The 22,211-nt window shown below is 45.7% G+C and overlaps 1 protein-coding gene across 1 annotated transcript in view; it reads right to left on the bottom strand.

The window, feature by feature from the left end:
- MYLK4 (myosin light chain kinase family member 4) overlaps positions 1-22,211 on the bottom strand; it is a 69,989-nt gene that overhangs the window by 38,485 nt on the left and 9,293 nt on the right. The window lies entirely within an intron of this gene.

Consider the following 22,211-nt stretch of genomic DNA (forward strand, 5'->3'; position numbering starts at 1 on the left):
AGCTCCTTCTAAAGGTCGGAGCCCATCTTTGGGCCCAGGTGTAGGTTGATGAATGTGCCCTGAGCTACCATTCGGTGGAGAACTTTGCTTTTATGGTTCTTCCTCAAAACACTCCCACCAAACCCAGAATGAAACATGCTTTTTCTTGAGTGAAAAGTAACATACGCCAAAACCACAGCGAGGTACCACCCCACACCCCTCACACCACGGAGCCCATCAAAGAAACAAAAGTAAGTGTTGCTGAGGACGTGGAGAAATTGGAACCTGTGCTCTGCCGGCGGAAACGTAAAATGGCGCAGCCACTGGGGAAGACAGTGTGGCACTTTCCCCAAAAATTTAACGTGGAGCTGCCACGTGACCCAGCAATCCCTCTTCTGGGTATACACACAAAAGAGTTAAAAGCAAGGATTCAAAGAGATATTTGCACACCCATGTTCACAGCAGCATTATGCACAATGGCCAAGATGTGGAAGCAGCCCAAGTGTCTGTTGATGTGGTCCATCCATACAATGAAGTATCGTTCAGTCTTAGAAAGGAAGGAAATTCTGATACAGGCTGCAACCTGGAGCTTTTTTTTTTTATGTTATGTATATTTTTATGTTTTATGTTATGTATATTTTACTGCGATTTTTAAAAAAGTAATATAAGCTAATTTCATATGTTTCACTGTTTGAGAACTTTCTTAGGAGAAAGTGGGCTGATCCAGACAATCGTGGGCTGAGAAAAGCACCGGGTGACGGTTTTCCTGCAGCGTCCAAGGTCTGAGCAAAGGAGCTTGTAGTGACCAAGGGGAAAGAGCACACCCTCAAGGACATCTGAATCAAGGCTTTCTGCTGACTTCTAAGAGTGAACTAGGCCTGCATCCAGTGTCCAGCCTGTAGGATCGAAATCACAAACAAACATGTTCTGCTCAGGTTCAACTCTGCTTCGGAGAGAGGTACCTCTTTGTACCATATGGAAAATAAAGGCATTTTCCCTGTCAGAGGAGGAGATGAAATGTCCACACAGTAGAAGAACTCAGCGCACTGAAGTCCCTTGGAAAGTCCAAGATTTATGGACCCTCTTCTGTGCTAGCCCGGGGTCCATGGGTTGTTATACCCACCTCCCAGGCTCCCAAGACCGAGGCCGCCATGGGCTTTAGAGCCTTTGTGCTCTGCTCGAAGCCCCCCATGCCCCCCCATCAGCACCCCTCCTCTGCTCCTTTAGAAAAACACTCCAGTGAATGCTTCTTTGTAAATGTAGAAGAATAACAGAAATGAAAGGATTCTGAGTGAGCACTGCTGAGAGCACATTGGCTAAGAGACATAATTATCTCATTTCTTCCTCTGTTCCCCAAAGCAGTTGAGGTTGCTACTATGTGGTTAGAACATTTTAAAAACTGGATTTGGGGCTATGATCAATACTTTTAAATGATCAACAATTTTTACGGACACAAAATCGACGGAATTTTCAAGGTATCACGGTTAATCAAAATATCATCATCACTTTTCATTTTTGATAAGTTGAAAACAGCCCTGTATGTACTAAGCAATGAGCAGAATGTTTAAGAGTGATCCTGTTTGGGTAAATTCTTTAAATCACATACATATATGCTGGTGTTTCTAAAAGAAATCACAGGAAATGATTAACAGTGCTCACTGTGAAAAGAAACTTGAATTGGGGCCATACAGTAATTTCTCATCATTTTAGAGTTTCCTGTACAGTTCAAATTTGTTACTCCATGGTGTGTGTACCCATATTCATTCATTCATTCAGGATAGAATGCTGGGTATGCTCAGGGGAATAAGACAGAGCCCCTGACAGAAAATTCTTATAATCTAGTGAGAAAAACTGACAAGTACATTATTAAAATAATTATCATGTATGTGTTATAGTTGCTTAAGAAACTGGATTCCCATCCTGACTTGGCCGTTTCCTAGCTGTACGATCTTGGGCAAGCCGCTTAATCCTTCCATGCCTCAATTTTCTTCTGTAAAATGAGGATAATAACAGTTCTTACCCTACAGAGTTTTCATGAGCATTAAGTGAACATATATAAAGCACTTAGACCAGTGCCTGGCACACAGTAAGCTCTCAACAAACGCCCGATGCTATTACAGTGAGGATACAGACAGGAATTACACCAGCACAGGGGAAAGAGGGATTCCTCCTGCCTGGGTCCTGGGTTATCAAGGATTTGAAGAAGAGTTGCTGCTTGAGCCGGGCCTGAAAAGATAAATAGGTTTTTGCCAGGTGAATAGGAGGGAAAGGCCATCTCAGGGAAAGAGAACAGTCTGAGGAAACGCAGGGCGATGTGGGTGTCTGGACAGCCGCCCCAAACAGGCAAAGTGAACTCCTGAACTTTCCTTCCAGGAGCTTCTCAAGGAAATAAAAAAGAAAGAGAAACTTTGTTCATTTTTAAAGTCCAGTACGTAATTTGTGTAAAGTCCCACCCTTGGTATGGCATTTCAGACTCACTTGTTAAATTGCTTTTTTATAGTCTTCTTGGAAGACGTTCACACCTGATCAAACATCTGTAAATGAGCCAGTATAAAAAATGAAAATCCTGAAATACAAAGCAGACATGCACGCAGACCTCCAGAGCGGACGGGCAGCGGGGAGGGAACTTGCACTTTTTGAAACCCAATTTGCACCTGCTTCTGGGGTCGAGCAGTTTACAAGATGCCGTTTGGCACTGGAAATGACCTTGTGGCCGTTCACCCCAGCATCCACCACGTGGGACTCCAGGTGAAGGTCCAGCACCTCACACCTGCCTGCTTGTCCCTAAGTCCGAGGTTGGCCTGTGACCCTGGGCTCCTCAGTTTAAAGCCACATTAAGCATCTCTGTGTGGGAGACTCCACGCCGAGAAGCTTTCACAGACCTCATCTCCATCCCCCTCCCAGAAGCAGATGTTACTATTTCCTCCTTGTACAGGGGAAGTTGCACTTCTGAGAGGTAAAGCCATTTGTCCAAGTTCCTGACCCATAGCTCAGGACTGTGTCCACCTCTTCTGCCTCCACATTCGGTGCTCTTTTGACTGCTACGAGTTGCCTCCTCTGAGAAACGCTTAAACCCAGCGCACCGAGATGCCAGCCCCGTGGAATAGAGTGTTAGGGACGTCTGACCTGTGGTCTCCAGCCCACACACTGAGAACCCCCTCGCTGCCCATGGTTCCAGACACACTCTCAGCCTCGTGTCTGGACTGACCATGTCATAGGTTGCTAGCAGCCTATCCAATGTCCTTCTCCCATCTTCCCTTCTAAGAGACCCCTGGATAATGTGCTTGGCTGAAAAACTGCATTCTTCAGCCTCCATTGCAGAGGGGATGACCACTGAGACATAAGCATGAAAGAGCAAAAGGCTTTCAAAGGAAAACTTTTTGCCCTTCATTCCTCAAGCTGCAGCAAAAGCAGATGTTGTGTGTGGCAGGAGCTCCAGCAACCTCCTTGGGACCATGAAGAAAAGGCCAGAGGATTTCAGAGACCTTGGCTGTAAACCAACACCTCTGGACCTCTTGACTGTCAGGGTCTAAACCCTCAGGTATTTAATTCACCAGAGTTAGAATTCTGTTTCTGGAAGTCACCTACAATTCCTAAGTGATACACTGACTAAACATGGGCACGTACTAACTCTTACCATTGTTCAAATGTTTGTTTACACTGGTGTGGTTAGTAAAAGTCAGACCTATTTGAAAGAATCAGTGAATAAAGATAGCTTTTAGTCATGTATTTTCTCAAGAGAAAATAGCAGAGGTATAGCTGCTATTATTAGGGAGTCTGTAAATTTTCAGATTTTACATTCATAAGGCTGAATGTCACTAGTCTCATTGGAGCCTTAAAGTGACTTTGAAGGCCAGTTCTCTGCATTCTCTTTTACTCCACTGACATCACTTAGGACTGCTGTTGTAGACAGGCCAGCAAGGCGCAAGCAGAGTCCCAGGGCTTCTGAGGGAAAGCCGGTACTCTACACACACACACACTCTTCAAAGGGCAGGATGTGCTGCTAAATCTGGGCTTACATCCTTGAGTCACATCCACCCACACATGGGAGAAAGCACTCCAGTCAGCTTCAGGCATAAAGACCAGCACACTGGATGTTTATCAGTGAGGAAGGAAGGAAGGAAGGATGGAAGGAAAGAAGGAAAGAGGGAGGGAGGGTGGGAGGGAGGACAGAGCAATTGGTCATAATAAAAAGAGACAAACCAATGGCACTTCCGGGGACTGGAAGGCTGAGGCACCATTTCCCCCTGAGAGCACGAAAAGAGGGCCAGTCTCACAGGTGAATTTGTGAGTTTGAAAGCAATTAAATATAGTAACTTCCCATCTAGCTACAGAATTGAATGCGCCAAATAATTTTGTATTAATTGACTGTGAAAATGCATGGCATTTTATAGCCCTTGAATTCCTTGCCTGTGTTTAGTGGTTTTTTAATTGTAAATGACATGTTACAGTTCACAGTTTGTCTTTCTGTTATTTTCATTAGAGTAAACCCTCCACAATTCCAAGTTCAGGTAGACGAAAAGTCTGTAAAAAGAAAAATTTATGAAATTTGCTTAAAGAGAAGCAAGGATTTTATTTCAGTTCTGTTAATTCAGTAATACAGATTAATAGCTAACAAAGTGCAGTTCAGGGCATAGCAAATCAGATTCACATCAGTAGCAGCATTTGTAATCAGAGGAACTTTCTGTCTTTCTGCATAAGTTCTAATAATATCCTTGAATATTTTTTCTCTTAACCAGTTTACCAATCTGCAGTGTCATTTACACTAATTTTTTTAATTAAAAAAATGGAGAAAGGCAAACTTCATCCAAGTCCAGTATCACTAATTATAAATTAGTGAAGTTTGACTACGTGAGGTTATAACTATATAGCTGACTGTGGTGCCAGTGCTCTCATATTTAAAGAAAACTTGGGTTGATTTTGAGCTCGTAGCCCCTTCTGAATAAATGAAGTGAAGCTAAAATTTCTGCTGATGGGGCTTCCCTGGCGGCGCAGTGGTTGAGAGTCCACCTGCCGATGCAGGGGACACGGGTTCGTGCCCCGGTCCGGGAAGATCCCACATGCCGCGGAGCGGCTGGGCCCGTGAGCCATGGCCGCTGAGCCTGCGCGTCCGGAGCCTGTGCTCCGCAGCGGGAGGGGCCACAACAGTGAGAGGCCCGCGTACCGCAAAAAAAAAAAAATTTCTGCTGATATATTTGTACGTATGTCAATATACACTAGAACTGAAATAGAAGGCCGCTTCCAGTTTAAAACTGACCTCCTCAAAGTGTTCTTTCCTCCCTATCTTACTCTATGCTCTGCTCCTTCTTCAGACCCTATTAAAATAGCAGTAAAGGGATCTGTGAAACGGCAAACACACACACACACACACACACACACAAACGCACAAGGTCAAAAAATAACAAGAGAAGACATGGCAGTAATAGAATTTTGGAAACTGGAGGCAGATGGATAAGTGGTCATCAACTGGGCACAGCCAGGAAAGCTGGATCTTAAGACAACAGAGGAGGAACATTGAATTGTCCCGCAAAACACTGGAAACTTCAAAAAATACGAATTCCTTCATGTTAGTCCCTGAGATTACGATTTAGTTGGTCTGCCATGTGGTCTGGATGTTGGCATTTTTAAAGATTTCCTATGTGATCATAATATGCAGACAAATTTTGGGACTTCTGCCCTAATATGAAAAACAGAGGCTAAAACTAATGAAGCAAAGCAAGTTGGAGGAAGCAGAGGTGATGCAGAAAAAAGAAAACTGTTTTAAAAACTCATCAATATCCTCATAAAACATATTAAATCTCGGTTACAAGAACAGGATTTGCATAAAAGAGACACTCAGAGAATAGGAAAGAGTTCCTGGAATTGACTCTGATAGTTGACAAGAGAACTTAAAGGAGCTTCCACAATAAAGGAATCTCCCTTAAAGCAGAGCAGAGGAGGAAAATTGAAGTGAAAGGATAAGAAATTTCCAGACCAGGCAAGGAGATCTAACACTCAAATACTAGGAGTTCCAGAACAAAAACAAGAGAACATGAAATTGACCAAGACAGTTTGCCAGATGGAAGGATGTGAGAGCCCAGTAAACATCCTGCACAGTGGACAAAACACCCATACAAGGTCTGAAATTTCACAATATCAGGGACAAATAGAGGGTGTCACAAGCTGCCAGAGAGAAGAATATCTGTCACTTACAAAGGGTCAGGATTCTGAACTCATTTGGACTTCTCAACAGCAACATGGAAGCTAGAAAACGACGGTACAATGCCTACCAAATTCTGAAAAGAAACTATTTTGAACCCAGCCAGATAAACTATTATCCAAGTGCATGTGTAAACTAAAGACATTTTCAGATGTGTAAGATCTCAAAAATATCACATTAGGAAATTACTGGAAGGTGTATTCCATCTAAACAAAGGAGTAAAACAAGAAAGAGAAGCAAAGGATACACAACAGAGGATGCCCTATCCAACAGAGGATAGGAGACAGGGTTTCTCCAGTAGAAATGCTAGGACATCAGCTCTGCTTCAGGCTTAGAGGGCAATCACTGTAGAGTAGAATAAAATTCAGATTGGTCAGAAGTCTCTGGGAGGAATTTCTTCAAGAAGATAAATTTGATAGGATACCTAATGTATCTAAAGGTATGTAGAAAAGATTTGGACAATTAATAGATGGTTTGGGGCTTCCCTGGTGGCGCAGTGGTTGAGAGTCCGCCTGCCGAGGCAGGGAACACGGGTTCGTGCCCCGGTCCGGGAAGATCCCACATGCCGCGGAGCGGCTGGGCCCGTGAGCCATGGCCGCTGAGCCTGCGTGTCCAGAGCCTGTGCTCCGCAACGGGAGAGGCCACAACAGTGAGAGGCCCACGTACCTCAAAAAAAAAAAAAAAAAAGATGGTTTCGTTTTGAATTCATGATACGTACTTTTAAAAGCTAAGCAAATTTTAAAAATCAAGGCGACCAATAACTCCAGGGAAAAGAAAGGGCTGAGCAAAAAATGAAAATTCATAATAATGCTCTACATTGCTCTCAGTCATGAATAGAATTTTCAAAATCACAATAATTGAAACACTGAATTTTTATTTAACCAAAAATTATAATATAACTATGTTGGGAGAATGGGGAAAAGGAGCAAAACATAAAAGGTGTGTGTGTGGGGGGGTGAAGGTAGAGATGAAAGAGACACAATCCTTACCTTTCTCTCAATACCATTTGATTTGAAAAGCTTAAATAAGAAAAAGGAAAAAGAACATACCATATTATTTAGATATATGGAGATAATTGAAAGAATTAGCTAAAACAAATGAAAATATTTACCTCTGGTGAGGGGGGACATAGGCACAGAAGTAGTAGAAATACTATGTCTCATGAAAAGCTTTGAGGAACTTTATGGATCTTTAGAGTATGTGAATGTATAATGAATACAAAAAATTTATATGAAAAATCTAAAGATTTTTATGTAAAAATATTTTTATGTGTTTTATATAAAAAATGTTTACTTATGAGTGGGCTGTCCCAATTTTTAGCATGACAATTGAAATCCTATTATATCACCTTAATAATTTGTTTTTATACTGAATAATTCACCTTTTTTTCAATGATACATCAACCTCTCATATTTTCACTTCTTTCATTAAAAACAGAAAAGTTATGTGAGCTCTGATAATTATCCGGCTGATCAGGTAGGGCCCATCCCTGCAGAGCATTGGAAAGAGTCTATTGTAAAGCTTGAAGTTGGAACAGATTTGCTCAAGCAATCCAACACTCAAACACTGGGAGGCACAGAAGGTGCTCAGAAATGCTGGGGGATCGCCCTTGGCCTGGGCGCTCCTGAGGCTCTCCTGCCCTCACTGGCACTCCAGGGGCTGTGTTTGCTCTTTCATTTAGAATCAATTTTCCATATTTCCTCTTCATCGTGGCCCAGCCAAAGCATCTCATAAAGTTAGGGTTTTGGCTTTTCGCATCTTCAATAAGAGCTCAGGTGGAAGTGGTCAGGCTGTGGGTGCCTCTGGCTCCAGCCATCCCTGGCTAGACAGCTGCCCTTCATGAGGCTGTTAGCACTCGTCGGAGCTTTGCTATTTCTGGGCTCTTCTCCACAAAGTGATTTTGTCTGTTTCCATACTCGTCACCCTGGCTCTCTGGTGGATCACTTTGAAGATGGCCTTGCCCCCCTTCAGTGCCCTGCAGCCAAGAACAGCATTTCTACTCCTCACCCGGCACCTGTGCCAATGGGCTAGACTCACAAGGGGCAAGGTGGCGACTTCCTAGTCATCACCACCAAAGCCATGGATCCTGGTGTCCCTGCTCCTCAAGGTCCAGCAGGGGCTTGCTCTGGGCAGGGGTATATTAAGGAAAAACAGCAGGAATCCCAGAGGGTTCACATCCAAAGGGGCTCTGAAAAAAGTGCTTCAACTTTGATCCAGCTGAGGAGAAACAAATACCTACCTCAAGCAGAACGGCATTTAGAGACCCTGGCTGGGGAACAAAAATGCAAAGTGTCAGTGAGAGCCTTCTGAGAAATCGTGGAGGAAAGAAGATAGCTTTTTTGGGGGGGGGGGTGGCAAGTAAAAAAAAAATCACACTACAGAAACTCATCCTTTAGACCTCTATGGTCAGTTGCTAACCTCATGTGTACTGAGGGAATATACATCAGAACTCAACATACGTCAGGATTCAGTATTAAAACAAAATAAAAGACTCCAACAGTTGGGAGTGGCATTAAGTGTATCTCATCCAAGCTCCTTTTATAACATCCTGACACATGGTTCCAGCTTCGAGCCCACGACTTCACCAGCCTGTTCTGGGAGGGCATGATCTCAGTATTTGGAAGGTCCTTCTTGTCCACCAAGGTTAGAACTCCTGGGTCTTATCTTCAAGACACCGGCCTCAAGGGTCCACCCAGGAGCAAGTAGGGCTTCTCTCACTGTCAGCTGCACACATTAACCTGGAGTTAAGGGCACTGGGACATTTCTGAAAAGGCTAGGAAGAAATCAGCATCTCCAATGTACTTAGGAAATGTACACTGCTTGTGAAAGTCCAAAACTGGTACTGAGACACTGTAGCTGCAGAATTGCAAAAAAAAAAGTAAAATGTTTCAGGTTACAGACAGATGTAATAAAAAGCAGAGCAGATGTAGTAGGTGAGAAAGAGGAAGGGGGTCCGGGCACACAAAGCCATAGCCATTTGCCAGGAAATGGTTTAAGTGGTTTGTGTGAAACCAGGTCTCAGTGTCAGGCGTCCGCTTAAGTAAATTCCATCCTTGATGTGCTCTCCCTGTGGCCGTTCACACCAACTCAGAGGAGACAAAAGCCGTGCCCAGGGTTGTTAGGTGACTACAGGAGACACAGTGAAGTGCAGGAGAGGCTCAGAGGAGACTCAGACCTTACCATGTAATTACTATGTAATTAACCAAATGGTAATTCAGGCTAAAACAGACTTCTATGTACACATCTTAAAACTGGATTTTTACCTTGTGGCGGGAGAGACCCTTTCATGATACTTTGAATTGTAAACATGTCACAGGCTACTGTCCTCTGAAATGGGGTCCTTGTAGAGTCCCTGTGGGGCTTCAGAGAACATAGATGTAGGCAGATGGGTGGCAGCCCAAGAGCTTGGAGAATTTGCTCTTTCTGGTCAACCTTCACGAATCTTGAAGAACTGGCTCCATTAACTAAATCAAAGTCAAAGACTGCTGCCCTTTAAAACGAAATGGATCCAACACAAGCTCAAACACAGGCATTTGGATTCTGTTTCCCTACGATTCTGGCCCCAAGGAAGAAGCAAGACACTGGAAAGCCCTACAAGGCTTTTGGGGTGAAAATGGAAACTAAGAAGGGGGACATGCCAGGAAAGGGGCTGCCCAAGGTCTGGGGGCGGGGCCGCTGGAGAGCTCCTCCTTCTCCCCCAGAGCCTCAGAGCACAACCCCCTGCATCGGTGGGCAGGAAACCCCCAGAGGTCAGGCATTCTTTCACCGAAAACAAAATCTGTGTTTCCAAAGTTTTAGAATCCTAAGAATCACTGAAGTAGGCATATTAGATATTTGATTTCATAGGTCTGGAGTGATTGGGTCACATCTCATCGTTATTATCATTAATAGCAACCACTTTCTGAGGACTCACCACGGCCTGGCTGCCCTTGTTTAGTCCGCTAAGTGCTCACGTCCCCCCTCCCTTCTACACAGGTAAACTGAGGCTCAGAAAGGTTCTGCGGTGACTCCGACGTCACTTGGGTAGTAAGTAGCAGAGCCCAGATCTCTGTTTCTAAAGGTAACCAGGTACCGCAGTTTGAACAACAAGGTCCCCACAAGGGGCAGCGGTCCTAGGCCGTGGGACGCGGTCTTCGTACGTAGGGCGTGGGGAGTCAGTGAAACCTCACCGCTCTCTGCAGAAGGGATGTTTGCACCCCACCACTCTGGAGGGGCCACTTCTATCTCTTTAATTTAACTCATCCTGTATTGTTTGAAGAAAGGGCTTAAAAATAAGAAAGTTTGGCAATCGCAGCCTGGAGGAATTTAAGCCCTTTATCAGGCCCTTGGGGCCTTGAGCCCGCCTGCCTTTCCATCCTCACCTCCTGCCACCTCCCGTCTTACTCAGCAGCTGCTGGGCCCCTTCTTCTACCTGTGACTTTCTCACCAGGTGAGGCTGGGACTCCAGAACCAAGCGGGGGGCACTCCAATGCATTTCTCTTCCATTCTGGTTATCACGGTGACCAAAAGTCCTCTGTACCCCGCCGGCTTCTCTTCACCAACGTGGAAACCCAGGACAGTCACACCTCCTTCTTCTTGACCTTCAAATCAATCTGTCAGGCCCCCGCCTCCCAGTCAGCCACTCTCTGCCCCCGCCAACCCAGGGGAGAGACCACCCATGGTGCCCACAGGCCTCCGGTGCCTGAGCTCCGCCCCTGCCCCTGCCTTCTGCTGGGCTGTGACAGCCCCCAGAACTGGAAGGACACCGGTGTCCCAGCAGTGGGCACGGGCGCCTCCACTCCCTCCGTTTCCAGCCCACCAGCTGTGCCCACACCTGGCTCCCAGATTCCAGGGTCAGCTCACGGCCACAGTGGCAAAGTACCTTGTGGGCAGCCTGCTCACAGGCTGTGCCCTATTACAATGTAACTGAAAAGACAGGAGGCCCCGTGAAATGTGAATTTCAGAGAAGCAACCAGTAACTTCTAAGTATGTCCCAAATATTACATGGACATACTTACGCTAAAAATGATGCATTATTTCTCTGAAATTCAAATTTCACTGAGGTCCTGAACTTTATTTGGCAGCCCTGCCTGAGCCCCCACCTGCAGCCCTGGGCCAGACGCCCTCGTTAGGCCTCTTGGGACACTTTCTGGACTGTGGGCTCAGTTCATCTGATGTGTTTTAGTGACTCTGAACCTCCTGGGGAGACGCTGAAGGCCTCATTTTGTTCCCTCCTCCGGGGCATTTTTCAGCGTTTATGCACCAAGACCCCTGGGAAAGCAGTTTTTGACAAACTACAAAGGAGCCTATTAAAACCTACCCCGGGGCAGTGGTCTCTGTGATTTTTCATTGACATAACCCAGAAGGGTCACTGGAGCAACTGCTCCCAGCAGGAACTCCGGGCCAAGCAGCTTTACCTCGTCCAGGTGGGGACGCGGTCGGCAGGCTTCAGATGCTTCCTCTCCTCCCCTCTCGAGCACCGCCTTCCCAGGAAACCCACCACAGTCTTTCGCAAATGCGTTATTTTATTTGGAGTCTTAGGAATAAACTCTCAGCAGTTCAACAGGAATGAGTGGACAGCTGGCTAAGAACAAAGCTCATCGTGCCAGCGAGACATCCACGGTGTGTGGTTCACACGCTGAGCAAAGCTGCCGGGGTTGGGGGGGGGAAGGTGGGCTGAGAGCCAGTTGTGGTTGAGCTCTCCACCTCCGGGCTGAGCCCACGAAAGGGACTTCTTCTCCCGTAAGCGTCGCCGGCTGACCAGGATGTCAGGCCACCGGGCACACAGAAGGATGTCCCCACAAATCTACTGCCCTGGGGGGAGCAGTTTTGAAAACTTTGTACCAAAGAACTTTGCCAGCCTGGTGTGACCCTCTAGTCCAGGAGGATCTGGACTGGAGATCCTCCTGGGAGGATGGGTGGAGAAAGGGTGAGAAAACAGAGGAAGGGGTCAAGTCTCAAACACCCAGCTTTCCCTAACTGCCCATCGACTAAAGAACTGTAAATAGCCACAGAAGCAGGTCCCTCCGTGGTTAAAGGCTCTGACATCTACTTAAGAGGCTAATTCTCAGGCCACATTCTCTTACTCAGCACTTTTAATCAAAATAATCAGTCCAGTGTCTGAGGAGGAACAGGGAATGAATGGGGCAGTGTAAGAGTCCCCAGCTGCTAATGAAATATTTAAAAATCCAGGACAGGGATGGCCTGTACTATTTCATACAAAGGAGGCTCTTACCGTGCCCCCCACATACCCTGGTTTTGGTTTTTTTTGCAAGGGGAAAAAAATAGAATTTATGCACCTTAAAAAAATATGAAGTGAAAAATTATCCATTGGCACAGCAAAGACCTATTTCCAGGAAACAGGTTTTAAAAGAAAATTCTTGACATCCTGAGGTTAAGCCAGGAGGTGTCATGACTTTGAACGTGGATGATGAAAGAGCCACTGTGTCCAGGTGCCGCGCAGGCCTGACTCGTTTCATCGTTAAGGGAGGCTGGTTAAACCCCTGGTCGTGGTCCAGAAATATCCTGGCAGTTAGCGGCCTGCATTAAAATTTATAAACCACGAAAGACCTTTTCTCACAGAAAAGCTAATTCGGTCTGGAGAGCCTGGAAAAAGAGTGTTTAAGGGGTAGTCATCAGAAGTGGTTATATGGAAAACTAGAGGTAAGTAATTCTTTTTACTCCCCTAAAACATGCTAAAAATATAGCAATAGTAACTTCAGAAGGAAGGGAAATGGCACCAAGTATAATCTCATTTCTAAGAAGTCCTAGGAACGAGGCCTAGAACTACCAGAATTAGCTTTCGGGGGTGATAAAATAACGGCAGGGGTATTAGCAGGAAGTGGGCCTGACCAAGGGGTGGAAACGGGCCCCCGTGGTATGGGCTCTGCAGCCAGCCCAGAGGTACCCCCGCCTCGGCTCGGGCCAGTCAGTCTGCAAGGGCGTCTATTCCATCTCCCACCGCCTTCCTCCCTCCTTCACTCTGAGCCTTTTTTGGGCTCCTCCTGTATGTTGCCCTGGCTCTGTTCCTGCCCACGCTTCAGGTGTGAGCTTAAGAGGCCTTCCCTACTCCCCACAGATTAGGGAAACCCCCTGCATCTGCTCTGCTCTCAGCCCTCTGCACCCCTTCCATCGCCTGGCTTCTCTGTAAGACTGCGTGCTTCTCACCACAGTGTCGGGCCTCACCGCCCCCCCCCCCACACCCGCTGGGTGCTCAGGGAATATTAGTGAGATGGATAAATGCCAGACTCTGTGAGTTCAGTTCTATGTACCTATTTTATCTTTCATTCCAAAAGGACCTGGAGATGCGGCTCTGAAGTTAGCCTTTTAAGGGGACTGGCCAAGAAAAGTGTCAGCAAAGACAGGGTGACCGTCGAGGTAGCTGGCCGTGACATAACCCTCCTACAGCAGTGAGGGGTCAGCAGGCACCCACCGGACAGCCTGGAGTGACCCACTCTGCTCACCTAAGTGACAGCAGAGAAAGCCCTAAACGGGCCCATCTGCAGGACTGTCCCAGGAAGTCAGCCAGAATTTCCATTCTTGGAGAATTACTGTCCCCAAGAACCACGCTTGAACTGCCCATCTTGTTTTCTTCCTGATTCATACAATCCAACATTTCACCCTCAACTAGATGATGAGCTTCTAGAGTGATAGGAACAGTAGTGTCATCGCCATTTACTGAGCACTCGCTGTGTACCGGGCACAGTGCTAACGTTTCCTAAACAGTCTGGGTGTATCTGCCCAGCAGCCCCCAGGAGAGCAACGTCACTAACTTCCTGTGCCACCCGCTCGGCAAGCCGCGGGAATCGCTGTAGGTCTGACAGCTAAGCATGATGGGCATTTCTTTGTCCTCCTCTGTAGATCCTAGGGGGTATCTGGGCACTTGGGAGGCGTTTAATAAATTCTTCCACTTCGCCTGAGCAGAACGGTACAAGTCCTTGCATTTCTGGTCACAGAAGTTCCCAGCTGGGTCCCACATTCTGAGCAACCATCTGAGCCAGGCCCTGGCCTTGACAGAGTTTGCTGCCAGCTCCAAAGCACCCTGGGACTGCTGTTCTGTGCCAGCCGTGCTGAGGGAACCCCGAGGCCACCAGCACCTAGGGCAGGTGTGGGCCAGCATTCTGGGAGGGGAGCTGAGTCTGCTGCTAGCTAAGGCCCTAAAACTGGAAATCGAGCGGGTTTTGCAAGAATGGCCAAAGGGACAGCACTGGTGCTTCATTTCTTCTCAAAGTGACCTCGGGCTGCAGAAAGCTTGGCCTTCTCTCCCAAACATGTTCCTCCCAAACATTCCTTCACTCACACCCTCCCTTGACCCTCTGTCCCCATGTGCTCTCTCCATCTATTTGTGGACACGTTTAGTAAGAACTCTCGGGTTGGATTTCATTCAGGTTCTCAAGTCGATTCAAGGAAGGTCCACTTTATTGCAATTCTTCACAGAAACGGGCCCTTCCTGCTTGGACACATGGCAACAGGACTGTCATTTCTTCTTCAAACCTTGTGTAACATCTTCCTTCTGTTAAGATGATTTTTAATCTGTTGGTTTTACCCTCGTGAAACCTCTTTTGCTACCCCAGCTAATCCCACAAAACATTTATTGATACAACTGACTCAAAGATAAAAGAGTTATGGCGGGAACGGAAATGAATACCTAAACTAGCGTTGCCACAGTTTCCCGTGAATTCATAATCCCCGGAGACCAAACGAGCACTGGAGAGGCAAGAAACTTGGTGATATCAGCCAACATTCATGTAATTCTCAGAACCAAGAGCCATCTAACACGTGCGTTGTGATCAGCCTTATTCCACAGATGAGGAAACTCGAGTGGTCACAAGACTAACTTAGTTATACGAGGTGGGTGATGAGTACTCACTGCACAAAGAGATCAAATATTTCAAGTTTAATATATTTTTTATGGCCTAACCAACCCCCAGCAAAGACACATTATCATCTTTTTAGTTGCCAGTTATAACAAGTTCCGAGAGGGGAGAGTGAGCTGAACAGGAGTCAGATGGGGTCCCTAGAAGGGGCCCAGCCAACCGCACTTCTCCCAAGGATCCCCGGGATGGCCGTTAGAAGCACAGATTGGCTCATGGGGATTCTGCTGCAGTGGCTTTAGGGACCTGGGATCTGAGTTTGCCAAGCATCCAACTGATGCTCACCCGCAGGAGAGTTTGAGAGACGCTGTCCTGGATAAACAAATATCAGAGAGTCACACAGCTCCCTCAAAGTCAAGACCCCTTGCCCAATGTGAGGAGCCCAGCCCAGATGGACCCACGAGCCCCAGACACAGCGATCTTCCCTCTTGACGCCGGGAGCTTCGGAAGCAGTGCCGTCCTAGGTAGATGCAATGGATCCAGCCGCTCCGCACACACGCGCTCATGTCTACACACTAGAAAGCCCGCAAAAGGGACTCAGTCACAAGGTGAATCTCACGGATTGCCCCTTTACTCAGCACACTGCTAAGTAGACCTGCTGCTCCGCAGACAAGGGCAGACCAAGGACTTTCCATGACACAGTGGCTCATCACGGGCCACCACCTTTCCAATGGGCGAGGAGCTCGGGGTCCAGACCCATCTGAGAGGCCCAGTGACCTTCACAGGGAGACAGGCCACGCCCAGCACCTCACACGTCCCTCACCCCAGCTTATCTAACTGGCCACAGTACAAGTTTTGTATTTTGTCTGCTGGGAAATCTAATGGAAAGAACTATTATTAGACATATTTATTTTATCAAGGAAAATATGCTCTTAAAATGTTCAAGAAAGGATTTTGCCTGGTTCCCAAGAAACAGCCTGACAGACTCCTGGAAGAATATATACACTATATACACACACACGCACACACATATATACACAGGCATTCTGGATATGTTTGTGTGTATATGTATGTATATAGTATGTAAGCATTATTCACAACTGTGGTAGTAAATGTTTTTCTTTCAGCATGTTTTTACACTAAACTTTAATTAACCCTTCATTTTTCAATTGCAGAAGATAACAAACATTCTATTGTTTCTTACGCTTTAATGCGCACATGAGCAGGAACCTTGTTCAAATGCAGATTCCTACCCAGCAGGTCTGGGTGGGACCTGATAGTCTGCATCTCTAACCAGCTCCCAGGTGATGCTGGCGAGCCATGGACCACTCTTTGAGTACAAAGAAGTCCAGTTTGTGGTGAATGACCATCTTCGTAAAATGTAAAGCAGCAACTGTCAAAGATTAGAATACATAAACAAACAAAAACTGTTCAGATTAACTTACTCTTTCTTGGATAATCTCAAAATGGAATTCAGGATCCATACAAGGCCTCTTGGCCATAATTGTAAACACGTTTCACTCAGTTTGATGAGAGCCACTTCAGAGAACAAAGCTGATAGACAAATTTTGACTTGAGAGAAAGAGGCAAAAGGCAGCCAGAGCTACAGGTGTCCTGTTCCTATGGACACTCTGATCCGTGGGTGAATGAAGAAAGCCCGGGTGTATCAGATCACACCGACCTCTCAAAGTCGACTCTGCCAGTCTAGAAATGATTCAAATTTCATTCAAGCCCATCCTCTTGGAACTCGTGGGGAAAATTCCAGCACCAATATTACTCCAAATATTCTGCTATTTGGAGCTTTGCCCTACTCGTTACTTTGTTTGAATATGTGAAATAAGTATACTAATAATTATCCTCACTTCAAAGGCTTAAAATACGAAACTGTCCCTAAACTGCGCTGGTAATAACTAGAACACAAATGAAAATGGACATGCGTAATACAGGTGCTGTGAAGGATACAAAGAAATACAGGGGACGATCCCCATGGGGAAGGAGCACCAGCTTTTTAGGAGCAGAGGCCAAACCTGAGTAACTACCAGAAAGGGCATCAAGACTACCCACACAAACGGTACAGGGTACTTAAACGGTGTACTTACAGGATGATGTAGTCAGTGCAAACTGGGGAGGTCGGATTAGAATCAACTGTGCTGGGATTTGAATCTGACCTTGAAGGACAGAAGGATCCCAAAAGACACAGGAGAGGAGAGAGAATGAGGAAAGGTGTGGTGAAAGGTAAAAAAGTGGGAACAGAAGTTACATTTGGGTCACATCTCTGTGCCAGGCACCAAGCCACTTGCTAACAGGTGGATTAGCTCATTTCATCCTCCAACTTCTCCTGCGAGGTTGGCATCATTACACCACTTTGGTGAACCATGGATGGAGACTCAGGTCACACAGCTGGTAAGGGCTCCCACGGGAATTTGAATCTGGGTCTCTGATACCCAAGTCATTAATCGGTTTTCTCTAAACCAGCCTTCCCACAGGTGCACCTGGTGGCACCCTGCGATATGGATATGAGTCAGGAAACAGAGACTTCAGTGGTCAAATAAACTTTGAAAGCTCTTAGGATAAATAATACTAATAACATTTCAGATATGAGTTAACGTTTATTGAATGCTTCCCATGTGCCTGGTTAAAAACGGCTTTGTTGTTGTTGTTTTATCAGCGGGACCTCTCAGAGCCTTTAATGTTCTAACGTGCATTGAGAATTTCCAGTATTATGTGTTGGGAATAATATTAATAATCCCACGTAAGATGATGTTGATCGTGCAAACGCATAATATTAAAATAGAATAACTGGAAATGGGCTGACGGGCTTCAGTTTAAGTCGTCATCTGCTGGCGGACAAGCTGACGCTGCAGACATCATGACAGGTGACTGTCCACTCTTCCCTCTAATCCCCAGAGAATTTCATCAGAATACACAGTTTTGTAATAAACTCTGTGTGGCCCACTGAGCTTGGGCCAAGGGACAGAGGGTGGGGAGGTGGAGAGCGCAGCTTCCCCCAGGGTATCCAACAGCTGGCTCAGTGGGGTCTGGTCAATCACCATTTGAAATATCAAGAGACAAAGGTCCCTGACAGGACACCAATGGAATCCCTCCTGCCCTTTTATCACACCGGTGATCATAATTGTTCTAATTTGAGGGTTTATAAATCTTTGTAAACTCTAGCTATGTCAGGCTTGAACTACCTGTGCACTGCCCCACTCCCATGTCATGTTGGAAAACATGTTCAGTAAAATAAATAGTCCTGCTTTCTCTCACGTTCTATTAAGCCCATGTTGCTAAATCTTTCTGGGTTTTGCAAATAACACAACCCCACCATTAAGCATTTGGTGATTTTCCAAGTCACGTTCCCAACTAGTCCTGTGACTAGTTGGGCCTCTTGAGAGGGGATTCGTGCAGCCTGGATGGAGTGCTGTTCCCTGCCTTGGGATCTCTGACGATCACGCATCTTATCTGTACACATCCTTGGATGACAGTGAGAGAAATACCAACCCATTCTGCCATCATCCCAGATGTAAGAAACCTTTCAAGAAGTCACGCCCAGAATTTGGTGTTTGACAGGATGTGACAATGGAAGGAAGGGTCAATAGTACAAGACAGTGAGGTCAAGATCACTGAGGTTTCCAACCCAGAGTCACCAGGAAACCTGAAAGGAAATTCTGGGTAGAAAGACAGTAGAGGGGAAAAGTCCCTCGGGACCTGGAGTGCGGGGCTCTCAGCAGGAAAGAGGTCACAGGCCGCAGAAGAGACACCAGTGCTGTGCAAAGGCTCAGCTGCTGCTAATGATAAACATTTACTGCTTTGTCTGTGGTGCCCTCTCTCTATGCCAAGCACTGTGTTAACTGCTTTACACAACAACCCTGTGGGGTCGGTATTGTTAACCCCAGAAGAGGAAGTAGGTGAGAGAGGCTGAATAATATGCTCGGGGTCATAAAGGCAGCAAAAGGCAGAAATGAAATCCAAGCTTGTGGTCTTACACTAAACTATGTGCACAGTAAAAACGGCTCACCTTGTAGCGCCTCACTATTAAGTACAAGCACCTGCAAAACTACCACGTATCAATTCTACTGTAAAAGCTAAACCAGAGAGTCCTGGATTGTCCACCTTCCTGATCTATCATCCACTATCTTTAGTGGAAACTCAATTCCATTCAATAGTCAGGGCTTAACTATGATTAATAAAGTACAGAGAGTATAGAAACTGTCGTGTATTGTATAATAAACAAATTAAGTATCTTATGGCATGCTGACAGACAGCATTTAGTGTATAATTTTGCAGCCTTGTTATATGTTTGAGAAAATCATTAGTTCCAATGTTTTGTTTCCTGGCTTCTCCTCTGTCCATGAATCACAGGCTGAGAACAGGCTGATGGCAGCCTCAAGACATTGGTTTCAACAGTTGGAAGGGTGAGAATGTAAACTGGTGCAGCCACTGTGGGAAACAGTATGGAGATTCCTCAAAAAGCTAAAAATATAGCTACCATATGATCCTGTAATCCCACTCCTGGGTATATAGCCAAAGAAAACAAAAACACTAATTCGAAAAGATACATGCACCCCAATGTTCATAATTGCATTATTTTTACAATAGCCAAGATATGGAAGCAAGCCAAGCGTCCCTCAAGAGATAAATGGGTAAAGAGGATGTAGTATATATATGCAATGGAGTATCACTCAGCCTTAAAAAAGAATGAAATAATGCCATTTGAAACAACATGGATGGACCTAGAGGGTATTATGTTTAGTGAAATAAGTCAGAGAATGACAAATGCTGTAAGATACCACTTATATGTGGGATCTAAAAAAATAATACAAATGAATGGATATGCAAAACAGAAACAGACTCTCAGACATAGAAAACAAACTAGTGGTTATGAAAGGGGAGGGAGAAGGGGGAGGGGCAAATAAGGGGTATGGAATTAACAAACTACTATGTATAAAACAGGTAAGCAACAAGGATATATTCTACAGCACAGAGAAACATAGCCACTATTTTGTAATAACTTTAAATGGAGTATAACCTATAAAAACATTGAATCACTATGTGGTACACCTGAAGTTAATATTGTAACCAAACTATAGTTCAGTTAAATCATTAATTACTTAAACAATTTTTAAAAACCAACTGGATTACCCAGAGCTGCTCTGGCCTCATGGCAGGGCTGCAGTAACTTTTGTAACTTCTTCCCACTGGAGGTCACTGTTACATTGGTTCCAGAGAAGAGCCTCAATTTGCTGAGAAAAAGAAACTAGCCCGTTTTCGTCTATCTACCCAGTCTGGCTGCGTTTGCATTGAGGCAGTGGTCTCCAACCTCTTTGGCACCAGGGACCAGTTTCGTGGAAGACAATTTTTCCACAGATGTGGGTGGGGGAGGGGGGATGGTTTCGGGATGATTCAAGCGTATTACATTTACTGTGCACTTTATTTCTATTGCTATTGCATTGTAATATATAATGAAATAATTATACAACTCACCATAATGCTGACAGGAGGTGGAGCTCAGGTGGTAAAGCGAGGATGGGGAGCGGCTGTAAATACAGATGGAGCTTCGCTCGCCCGCCCCTCCCCCCACCTCCTGCTGTGCGGCCTGGTTCCTAACAGGCCACTGACTGGTACCGGGCCAAGGCCCGGGGGTTGGGGACCCCTGCATTAAGGAATAGAACAACCGAACAAAACAATCACCAAAGGTGAAATGTATTTCAGATAATGTGAAGATAATACAAACTGTCCTTAGAAAATTCATCAGAGGTGGTTTTCAAATACTTAATGCTTGATTTCTGAAAAATAAATTCCAGTTAAATGGTCTACAAATAAACCTAGCTCTCTGTTTCGTGTGCTGTCGTGGTACATAGTTGCGTAACTTTGGGCAAGTCCCTGACCTCAGTTTAGTCATCTGCAAAACAGATGATAACTGTGCCCAATTCATGGGGTCATCGTGAGGGTCAACTGGGATGAAAAGTGCTCAGCGCAGTGCCGGGAACGTGACAAACACAACATAGGTGCTAGCGGTCCTACCATCCTTAGAGCTGATTGAAGTAGTGCCCACAAGGTTTACGTGAGTTCATATCCGTAAAGTGCCTGAAACAGGGTCTGGCGCACAGTGAGGGCCATTTACATGTTTGTTAAATAAAATAGGTAAATACACAGACCCTAGTTTAAAGCATAAATCCTAAGCAGGTAAAGTGCAAACACAGCCTTAAGAATATAGAAACTTACCTATATTATCCCATCCAATTAAACATGCTCATTCCGGAAGGTTGGGAAGAAATGAGCCCTTACGCTTGTCGTTATCCATTTTTAAATTTCGAAATAAGTAGAGATCGCCAAGTAGTCTAAAGGAAGACCCTGACATAAACATCTCTGTGTAGGCGTGTTGAGCTGCAGACCATGTGTACCCTTTAAATAAATGATCTCGTTTCATCAGATTCTGCCTCTTTTTGAGATCATCAGTGACCATCAGTAAGGGAAACTGCTCTGGTCCTTGGGTCTCAAGTGTCTGCCCTCCAAACGGAGTTGCATTCGGCAACGATTACCGGAAATTCTTCATTCAGTGGGAGCTCAGTGATTCTTCACTGAGTAAATTAATATAGAATCTAGGCACAAAGATTTACATGAATTCTTAGACTCCGCTACAGGCTGATTAAATGCGTTTATATTCCTGCTTCACCAAGTACATTCTTAAGGAAACCCGGCTCTTTAAAAAACGAAAACTAAAGCTTTGAGTGTCTGGCGGTGAAAAGTGCTGTGGTTACTAGTACACCCTGGTGCCACGGCCTGATTTTGTGTGGAGGTGCCGACAGTTTTACCCACCACTGCCTTTTTGTCACTAGTGCAGATGTCAAGACAGTGCAAAAAGCAAAAATGTTAGAATAGAACAGAAAATAGTTTTGACCGTGCAGACCTCTAGAAGAGTCTTAGGGTCCCCTGGTGGGTTCAGGGACCTCACTTTGAGAACTGCTGGTCCCAGGGAAAGACAGAGCTGGACAGCGTAGATTCATCACGTGTTCCCCTTGGCTGGCCCAGCCTCTCCTTCTCTGGACCATTTGTGAAAACCCCCGGGGCTGTTGGGACCCTCCTTAGGGTTCAGGCTGGACAGCGTGATAAGTGTCTTCTGAGGCCACACCCGTGGTGCTTTCTAAAGCTCTCTCCCGAGAACTGTAGAGGCCTGAGAGATTCAGGGGAGGGCCAGGTTCTTCGGCAGATTCTGGGAGACTTGGAAGCTCCGCGTAAAC

The sequence above is a fragment of the Monodon monoceros genome, unplaced genomic scaffold (assembly GCF_005190385.1).
Source record: "Monodon monoceros isolate NGI ecotype Baffin Bay Population unplaced genomic scaffold, NGI_Narwhal_1 Super_Scaffold_3, whole genome shotgun sequence".
In the NCBI taxonomy this organism is placed as follows: Eukaryota; Metazoa; Chordata; class Mammalia; order Artiodactyla; family Monodontidae; genus Monodon; species Monodon monoceros.